This window comes from Falco cherrug, chromosome 7 (genome assembly GCF_023634085.1).
Source record: "Falco cherrug isolate bFalChe1 chromosome 7, bFalChe1.pri, whole genome shotgun sequence".
NCBI classification, from domain to species: domain Eukaryota; kingdom Metazoa; phylum Chordata; class Aves; order Falconiformes; family Falconidae; genus Falco; species Falco cherrug.
Genome location: NC_073703.1, coordinates 69,887,491 through 69,897,265, shown reverse-complemented (window position 1 = coordinate 69,897,265; position 9,775 = coordinate 69,887,491).

Sequence of the window (9,775 nt, the reverse complement as noted above, 5' to 3'; positions counted from 1 at the left end):
TAAAACCAAAACTATGATAATGGCCAAGTGGGGACAGCTCCACAAGTTGGCACCCGAACAGTACCATGCTCGGTGGTGGGTGAGTTATCACAGATTCAGGAGAGAGAGAGCAGGCTAGCTCAGGAGACAGAGACAGCATGTGTATGGAGAGTTTTGTTAACAGGTGGAGATAAGTCCTGCTCTCAGAAGATGAAGCACAATGGTATTTGGGATCTGGTGTATTTTTAACTAGTCGTGATCAAAGAGATCCACGGTCGCTAACCCAGCGGGCTGTGCATTGGGCAGGAGGCTTAGACCTCTTGGAAAGGAGACCTGGTGTATGTTGAACTCCCCCAGTATAAATGATTTAACCAGGAGTTTACGAAAGGCTGCCTGCCTCCAGCTGATGCACAACAGGTGCCTAGTTCCCCAACAACTTTCCTCAATGTTAAATGCAAACCCTGATAAAATGACTCCCCTGATCTGCTGAGGCTGTACGTGGTACAGCTTCAGGACTGCTGAAGGGATGTGCTAGCCCCAAGGGTGGCAGGTGGGACCAAGGAGGGGCCATGACTTGTGGGGAGGTATCTCAGGAGCTGATAAATTATGGTAGGAGAGCGGGTCTCATTGTGGGGGCTATAAAATGACAAACTGCTGTACGGAGAGTGGAGCAACGGGAAGATTGACCACCCCACCCCCAGTGGGCTCTGGGGGCTAAGCGAAAGTTATTGTGGGCTGAAGGAATTGAGAAGGGAAATCTCTGAGATTTCACAAATGGAATGCTTAACGTGGCCCTAGAAAAATCGGTGTGTGGAGGGACAGGGGAAGGCACACTGCGAGAGTGAATCATGAGGGTGGACTCTTGATCTGATATGATGGAAATTACTCCTAAGGCACCTACTGCTCGGGGCGGGGTGTGTGTGTGTGCGGATTTGATTGACTTGAGAATGGGAAATGCGTAGTGCAGTCCGCAGTAAGTGAGCTGGGGATGGCCAGTGGGTTCACTTAAGGAGGCTCACGGAAAGTGTTAAAGGGGATTTACTTACTGCCTTTCCTCTGGGCCCCCTTAAAGCCTCAGTTACTTTCTTAGTTGACAGGGGCACTCAAATGTCAGCACCGAACAGATGTTGCTCATCACAATGGAGTAGTCACAGATAAAAAGCCAATTTGGGTCACGAACGTGTTTGGCAACTCCCGGCCCCAACTGACGGCTCATGTTAAGCTCTGGTTGCCTGGAGAATATGGTTGTTGTATGGAAAACTGGTTGCCAATGAATATTCTGGGGCATGATTTGCTTAAAGGGTGCGCTTGGGTGGACTCGGGGGGCAAAGGGTGGGTGTTCGGCCACCTGGCTACCTTGGTATGACTGCTCCAACCTGCACCAGAGCTGCCCCCTTCAAAGGCTGTAAATGTCAAAACCTGCCCTCTTCCCTTAGGGGCTCAAGAGGGAGTCAGTCACTCCTGTAACAGCTGAGCTGTGGGAACAAGGGATAATTATCACAACTCATTCACCTTACAACTCCCCAGTGTGGCTGGTCCATAAACCCAATGGAAAATGGCGACTGACGATTGACTATCGATGCTTAAATGCCAGCACAGCCCTTTGACAGCTGCAGTGCCTAACATAGCTGAATTGGTTGTGACCACACAGGAGCAAGCCCATCAGATTTTGGCAACATTTGACATAAAAGGTATGTTTTTTTATGGTTCCTTTACAGAGAGCAGACAGATTGCTTTGCCTTTCCCCGGGAGGGTGTGCAATTTACTTTTCCAAGTCTCCCCCAGGGATACCGCCACTCTCCAACCCTTTCTCACTGTGTGTTGGCACAAGAGCTTACCCGAGTTTCCCCTGCTGAGGGGGTGAAGGTATAGCAACACATGGATGATATATTGATTGGTGGCCCTGATGCCACAGTAGTAGGACAAACCCAAACTGAAATAATTGATCATTTGGAAAATTTAGAGCTCCAAGACCAAGCAGAAAAGGTACAGCTTCCCTCTTCTGGGGCATTGCCTGGGCATTTCGTGGTGGGGAGGAACAGTATGTATGCCCCTGGAGACCTTAACTGCCCTTGAACAAGTAAAAATGCCTGGAAATAAAAAGGAGTTTCAACATGCCCTAGGCCTGCTGGTATTTTGGAACAAACACATTCCAGAGTTTTCCATCATAGCTCATGCTTTATGTAATCTGACACACAAAAGAGCCACCTGGGACTGGACCCCCATTCATGAGGAAGCCTTGAAGTTGCTAATTTTGGAGGCTGCGGTGTATCAGGCTTTAGGGCCAATACAGCCACCCAATTCACTCCGTGTCATATGGGGTTTTGCGATTCATGGACCATGTATACATATGTGGCAACATACGAGGCCCGACTTTTCCCATAGGATTTCACTTGTGCAGTTTTAAAGATGCCAGGAAACATTACTTGATTTGGGAGAAGAAAATCATACAGCAACAAATGACCATTTTAAGAGGACCCTTCAAGTTTAGCTGGAACATCTCCTCCTGTGGGGGTGGCACAGCAAGAGATGGTGAGAAAGCAATATGCACAGTTGGACCCCTACTGCCATGCCCGCCAGACAGAGGAAGGGACACGCGAGCTGCTTCAGGTACAGGATCCGCCCTCTGATCACCCTTATACTGTGCCTTGTCCCATAGTACCGTGGTGGGATTCCCCCTCTGAAAGTGGTTATTTTGAACATGAATATAACATGCATTGGGACGCAGATTGGTGTATATGTGATATGCTTTTGGAGAAATTAATTGACAGGTTCAACAGATGTCTAAGATGACTTTGCAAAATATATTACCTTTAGGTACATTACCGCTGAAAGAACATGGGATATGTGGAATGTTAAATTTAACAGAAGGGGAATGCTGTATCCATAATGCCTTCACCTCTGCAGAAGAAGCATATGCAAAGACAAAGTCACTGATAAGACCGGAGAAATGTTCCAAGCAACACAGCCAGCAGATTGGTTTGATGGACTTGGCCCCAGGTCATGGATTACCACCTCCCTGCTGGAATCTCTCAGACTCACCAGGTGGGGAAAATGGCTTGTAAACATTGCCCTTAGTATATTATGCGCATTTTTATCACTTATGATAGGCCTTGCAATAGTTGGATGTGTGATCACTCTCCTTCTATCCTGCTTTTCTCCTTCTGTCCGCTATGTACAGATCACAACAGTCGAAGACGATCTTGGAGTGTTTGAGCCACGGGGTGGTGTAGGAGATCAACTGGAAAAACAAACACTCCAACACCAAGGAAAGCTCAGAAGGGGGCGAGCAACAGCAGGAGATGAAATTCGTTTAGGGAATAGGGGGTGGAGATCCTCTGAGCCTGTCCAAGTAAGGTCTCAAACACTTGAGGAATATCTCAGACACTCATAAAATCAAGTGAACGTTTACTTTGTATAACCCTGAAGAGAAGCTAAAGACTGGTAAGAGGGAGCAGCCTGCCGAAGGGTGAATAATGGCCCCAGGAGCATCAGCAGATCTTTGCGACAGCTGGGGGAAAGGTAAATATGCAGGGAGAGATCACGACCACAAACTCGGTTCAAGACCAGACTTGTCCCCCTGCCGCCTGTAAGGCACATGTGTGCTTATTTACATGGCAAGTGAGGCTGATTGAAGTACGAGGTGGTCCACATTGGAGGGTAAGAATAAAAGAGGAAGGCCAGTGCCATTTTGGGGATAGGAATAAAGGAAGAAGGGACTTGTGGATGAGCGCTCCTACGGGAAGTACCCCATGCTGGTAGGCCTGATGCTGGACTTAGGACTGGTGATCTCTCCCTCCACAAACCGCTCCCCCACCTTCTCTTCTTCTCTTGCCTTTTTCTAGTAAGTAATGCAACTTTATAGCCATGGCAAATGATAAGCATTTCTTCTGCCCAACTATTTACCTGACTTTATTTGCCTATGGACCTCAAATGTTGTGTACACGCTATTCCAACCAAGAGAACTGGTGAATCTGAGTTATTCCTCCTGCCTTCTTGGTGGGATGTGACACTGTCTATTCTCTAGTCCTTCATTTGTATCACAGGCTTTGGGGTTTTCCTGTTCCCTCTTTACCTTGTCACTAGCATGACTGCCCATACATCTGTCAGCAGGTCCCTGATGCTGACTGCCTTGCATCCACTGCCCCTCGTTTTCCCTCTCTGGATAGCTTATGCGCTGTTTTTCTGCTGCGTGCTTCCGCAGCCTGCATTCTCGCTGCACGGCCCCGGCAGTGCCCGGCAGGCCGGCCTGGCACCCCGGGGAGCTCAGCCCCGCGCTCCCCCGCCGCCCCGTCCCCGCCACCCGGCGGGGTCCCGGCCCCTCTCCAGGGTGCTGAACGCTGCCCAGGGTGCTGAACGCGGTGCGCAGCCCGGCCTCCCCTCGGCACCGGCCCTGCCTCCTGCCTCCGCTACCCGTGCGAACGCCACAGCTACCCCCCAAATTTCCTGTTTAATATAGAGGAAAGATATCAACCTGCTAAGGCAAAGCGTCGTGTGTCTATCTAGCAAGAAATCTTAAAAAAAAAATGTGAGCGAAGAGAACAGTGCTGCTATAAAATGAATGTGGTGGCTTGTTTTTATTAATCACGCTTGCTATTTTTGTCAGATATCAGCTTTTGATCTTATGAGAATTCTTCAGGGACATCCTGGAAAAACTGAGAGTCAGATTGTAATTCTCCCATGACTATGATTCAGGAGTAATTGTACTGAAGTCAAATCAAACTGATGTGAACCAGATGTAAGTGGGTTCAGACAGAGACTCAATACTGTGCAGCTTGAGTTAATACTTTTTTACATGGCAGGTCTTTTGCTGACACACCCCCCTCCCCCAGCTACAATATACTATTACACTAATAATATGCATGTACTTTTGCAGATAGAATAAAAAAGTGAGGTAACTACTCCACTGTAGTCCTTGCTGGCTGTACAAAGGGGCTGATACAACAGGTGCCTGAAAGACAGAGCCTGGCTAATGAGGAACGGTTACTAGGAAAGAACTCAGGATGAAGAAGATGATTACAAACTGTGAACCAGGTAACTCCCTCTCCTCTTCTGGTGTTTAGAGGGTGGATACTTAAAGCGGGTCTTAAAGTGATATTTAAAGCGGTGGATACTTAAAGCGGGTCCTCTCACATTAGGACAGGAGAGGCAGGATCCATAGTGTGTTCTGTTTAGCGTCACTGGCCACAGGACCCTGCAGACAGGCTGTGGTAGCTCAAACGGGTCAGATCTGAGAAGATGCCATCCTGGCAAAGGTTATTGCTGAGGTGTAGTTGCCTCAGGTAAACTCACTGATTTCATTGAAACCATTTCTGACAATAAGTAAATTTACATTCTGTGGATTCATCCCTGAATGAATGAAGACACAGCACTGCATGCTATGACTTAAAAAGTGGTAAAGAAACCACATGCCGTAGAAGGCAATGAAAACGGTAGGTTCCTTTTCCTTGCACAGTACAGAGTAGGCCTGATGCTTAGTTAATTTCTTGATTCCTAACTACACTAAAGCTTCTGAAAACCATCTGAAAAGAAGGTCTTCAGGTTATCCTAGAGAAAAGACTTTAAACATCCTCCTAGACAGAAGGATTCCTAGAGAATAAAGAAGTTATGAAAGGATTCTGCACTGGATCCTATCCAAATTCATATTACTAAAGGATAGGTCAATGGCATATAAAGAGCAGGATGCACTTCACTGGGGTTATTCTCTGGCTCTCTTGGTCTGAGTGTAAGTAACAGCACTCCTGTGGCAATAAACTGAACGAAGAATAATCTTCACAATCAGAAATACCAGATTTCAAATAACCATATAGTTAACCATAAACTGAATAGTTATATACAGAAACGATCATATTGCCAAGTGATGACACAAAGGCTGTCTGGATTTCCATCTAACCACATCTCATCTCTTCCACGCATCCAAGAAATGGAACATACAAGTTAAAGATGATTTCTATCTACTATCAATGCATTTTTCATTCCTGCTCCCTGGATTTAAGTAGGTGTAAAAGCTACTTATGCATCTGTTCTGATAGGGCTTTCTCTGAGTTACATCAGAACAGCTTCTAAATCACTCATACCGTATTCCTAATAAACAGTAAAAGGGCACTTAGCATTTTAATTTTTCTTTCAGTGAGATTGCTTGTAATAGAAAGTCTCTTGTCTACCGTGTTGTGACTGTCACAGGCCCAGTCCTGTAAGGCACAGATTTTCAACTAACATCAGCTCTGAGGACATGAAGTCTGAACAATGAGCCTTAAATGAAAAGGAAGAATTTAGGCAGACCAGTTTGATAAACTACTGATATAAAGTTGAGTCCTGAAAATTATTATGCAGGTAGTAAAATAGATTGATCATGCTATATTTAGGTTTCTTTTCTTGGTGGTCTTTCTTTCATTTAAATATTAAACATCACTGAATCCACTTAGCTTATAAAAGTTGACAGAGTAACAGCTTGAAACACTATAGCTTCAAGGCACCAGTTCTCCCTATCATGAGAATTCGACATCACTGAGGGGTGAAAGGCCTTTTATTTGCATAAGATAATAATTATGTTTCCATGCAACAGCTGTGCTGTCAGTGAAAGATGCACTCGTTGTGCCAAATCCATCTCTGGAGTAACCCCATTGATTTTAAATGAGTTACTTTGGGAATAAATTGACCCACTAGATAAAACTGCAGGTCTGAGGCATCAAAATAATTGAGCAAGATTTCCATGATCGTAACGTGGTAAGGAATTGCAAAACAATTACATGATGTCATGTGTTTATGTACCTGACAGATCACAATTGATCTGCCACAAAGTTTTTAAACCATATAGCTAGAGCAAATGTTTATGTAAAGCTTACAGACACTGTGGGAACGTGGGAACATTAAGAGGATACAAGAAACAGGAATATGGTATTGTGTCATTATTATCAGCTTAATGTTACTGTAAGTCAAACAAATATGAGATGTATCTTTAAGGTCAGTTTAATAATAAAGGATTCATATGGCCACCTGAAAACTCTTCTTCTTTAGACAGAAAGAACTGGGATGTGTTTCTGGTAATGAATTACCTGAAGATTTCACCCCTAGACTATAGACCTCCTGTGTACGTTAGCAGGAATTTAATGCTGCTGGCCTTTCAGTGGCCTGTTGGAGTTTAGTGATCTTAGGCAAGTTCTCTGTGGACAGATGTCTGTGGCACAACACCCACCTCATCAGTTAACTGCTGATAGTTATGCCACAAAGACCAAGTAGTGCTTGGGTTAGGGTAACACAACTGAGTAATATATGTCTATATGTTATTTTCCCTAGTAATATACAAGGAAGATGCCAGTAAACTGGAAACTGTTTCGAATGCTGAGGAAAAGTTATATACATGCATATATTTGTTATATATCTCTGTGTGTATGAATACATTATTAGTTCTTTATTGAAACATGTTTGCTAACTGGGGGCTCAGAAGCCACCTTTGAAGCCTTTTTGATTATTGGAACCATTAGAGATTTCCCAACCATGATTCAAGTGATCACACAGCACAATTAACACAGCCGGCCCTCACTTTTGTTTTCTTTCAATGTGCAGAAGTAATGTCAACAGGAATCCCAGGGCCTGTTCAGAATGCATCATGGGTTGCTTGTAAAGGAAATACCTTGTGCTCCCGACATCATCATTGCAATGATCTCAACTCCAAGTCTAAGCAGGCTCATTATCATTCTCACCATGTCCTCCCTCAGAGCAGCCTCTCCCGCCTCCTCCTGTACAGCACAAAACAGGAGCCGCAGGGGTGCTGGGATTAGGGAAAGGAGAGGCACCCACCACCTCCCCCCAGGAAAACTTGCTGCATTACTTCCACCGAGTTTCTTCCAAGGACACACACTGCTTTGCAGGAGCTTGCACAGCACCACCAGCTGAAGGTGTGGATTCACAGATACTGGTTCCCCATCCTCTTTTGGGTTGAACAAAGACTGGGGGACAGGCATGGATGCATGGATTTATTTAGCTTCTGAATGTGGATATGAAAAGAGCGTGCCAGCCTCCACAGTGAGTTTCCTGAGGAGAGCCACACATTTCACACTGTTGGTTTTTTTTTTTTTCCTCCTTCCCTTTTGCCAGCAGAGATTTCTCCCTTTTGTCTTACAAGGTTAGCTCCCAGCTGAGCAACAGATAGGAGAGCAAGATGGAGTGGGCAGTTGAGCAAAAAGAAGTACAGAGCAAAAAGCAGGGGACAAGTCATCCCAGGTGCCAGGTTTAGAGTGCAACCATGTTTCCTGAAAATTCAGGAGGTCCAGGCTACGGACCTCGGGACTGATCCTGATCTCGGTCTCTGACCCGTGACCCCTGCGAATTTGCAGCTCTCTCCCCAAACCACGGCCGGCGAGGGAATGCTCCTCACCCGGGAGTTGGTTGCCACCGGGGAAGGGAGGAGGCAGGACAGGGTTAACCCGGCACAGCCCTTCGGGCCCCGGGGGGCTGGGGTTTCGTTACCCTGGCTGAGGGAGGGGAACTGGGGCTTTATTGTCCCCGGAACTGGGGACCTTTCTGCTGTTCCCAGCCTGCGCTGGGTTCGAGGGAAAGCCTGGAGCGGGAGGGAGGGGAGGGAGAATGCAGACTTGGCAAGCAGCGGGTGTCTGGGAATTGCACAAGGTGAACCCAAGGGTCCTCCATTTCCCCAAAGCCCCCCCCCCGCCCCGGGGGGCTTCGCGAGGCCCCCAGGTTCCCTCCCAGCCCTTCAGCCCCGCCGCCCCAGCCTGGCCCTCCCCGTTCTGCTCCGCCGCGCCGGCCCTTGCCTCGGTGCCGGGTGGCTGGCCGCGTCCGCAGGGCCCGAACTGGGAGCGGGGGGTCCCCGGCCCTCGGGGTGCCGGCGCTGCCCCCCACCCCGGCCCTGCGGGGGCTCGGGCCGCCCCCTGCCCGTCCCCTCCCCCGGCGCTGCAGAGGCTCCGGATGGATGCTGCTTACTCCTGCCATGTGCTGCCGCTGCTGCTGCCCATAGCTCAGCCGAGCGTGTCTCCGGCTGCAAACTCCGCCAAAGCAGCCCGCACCGCCCCCCCCCCCCCCCCCCCCCCCCGGGAAGCATCCCCAGTAAGTACCAGCCCCCGCGGGCACCCCGCCACCGCCTCTCACAAAGGGACTCGCCGCCTCTCCCCACCCCCTTTTCCAGGCAGGGCAGAGAGGGGCTCCGTGGATTCCCTCCAAAGCTATAGGGTGGCTCCCTCCTCCTCCTCCTCCTCCTCCTCCTCTTGCTGCTGCTGCTCCTCTCCTGGGCGAGCCAGGCTGCTGCTGCATTCAGCCGCCCCCCCCGGCCCAGCCATGCCGCTGCGGCTCGCCCCCCACGGCTGACTGCCCCCCGCCCCGAGCCTGGGGACTGAACCCAGGTGGGCTCGTTCTGAGGGGTGGCTGAGGCCAGAGAGTGTGCGCGGGTGGGAGGTGTCCCTGGGGCTGGGGGGGGGGCTGGCTGCTGGCTGACCACCCCCCCACCAGCCCTCCGAGCCTGCGGGCTCGCCAGCCGGGGGCCCCCTGGGGTGGGCGCTGCGGCGGGGAGGGACCCCGGCACCTGCAGGTGGCCTGGGCGAGCCAGAGCTGCCGGAGACCCCCAGGAGCCAGGGCACCCTGGGCTTGCTGCCCACCTCAGCCTGCCCCCCTCCCCCGCTCCCCCCGGACCCTCCCCGCTCCTCACTCCATCCCTTTTCCCCCCTCCCTGCTGGGGTGCCTGCACCCCTCCTCTCCTTGCCGGTACAAACCCCTTCCCCGCCCCTCCCCACCTTCTTTGATTTATTTGTGTATTTCTTTCCTTGGCAACCACCAGTTCCCCTCA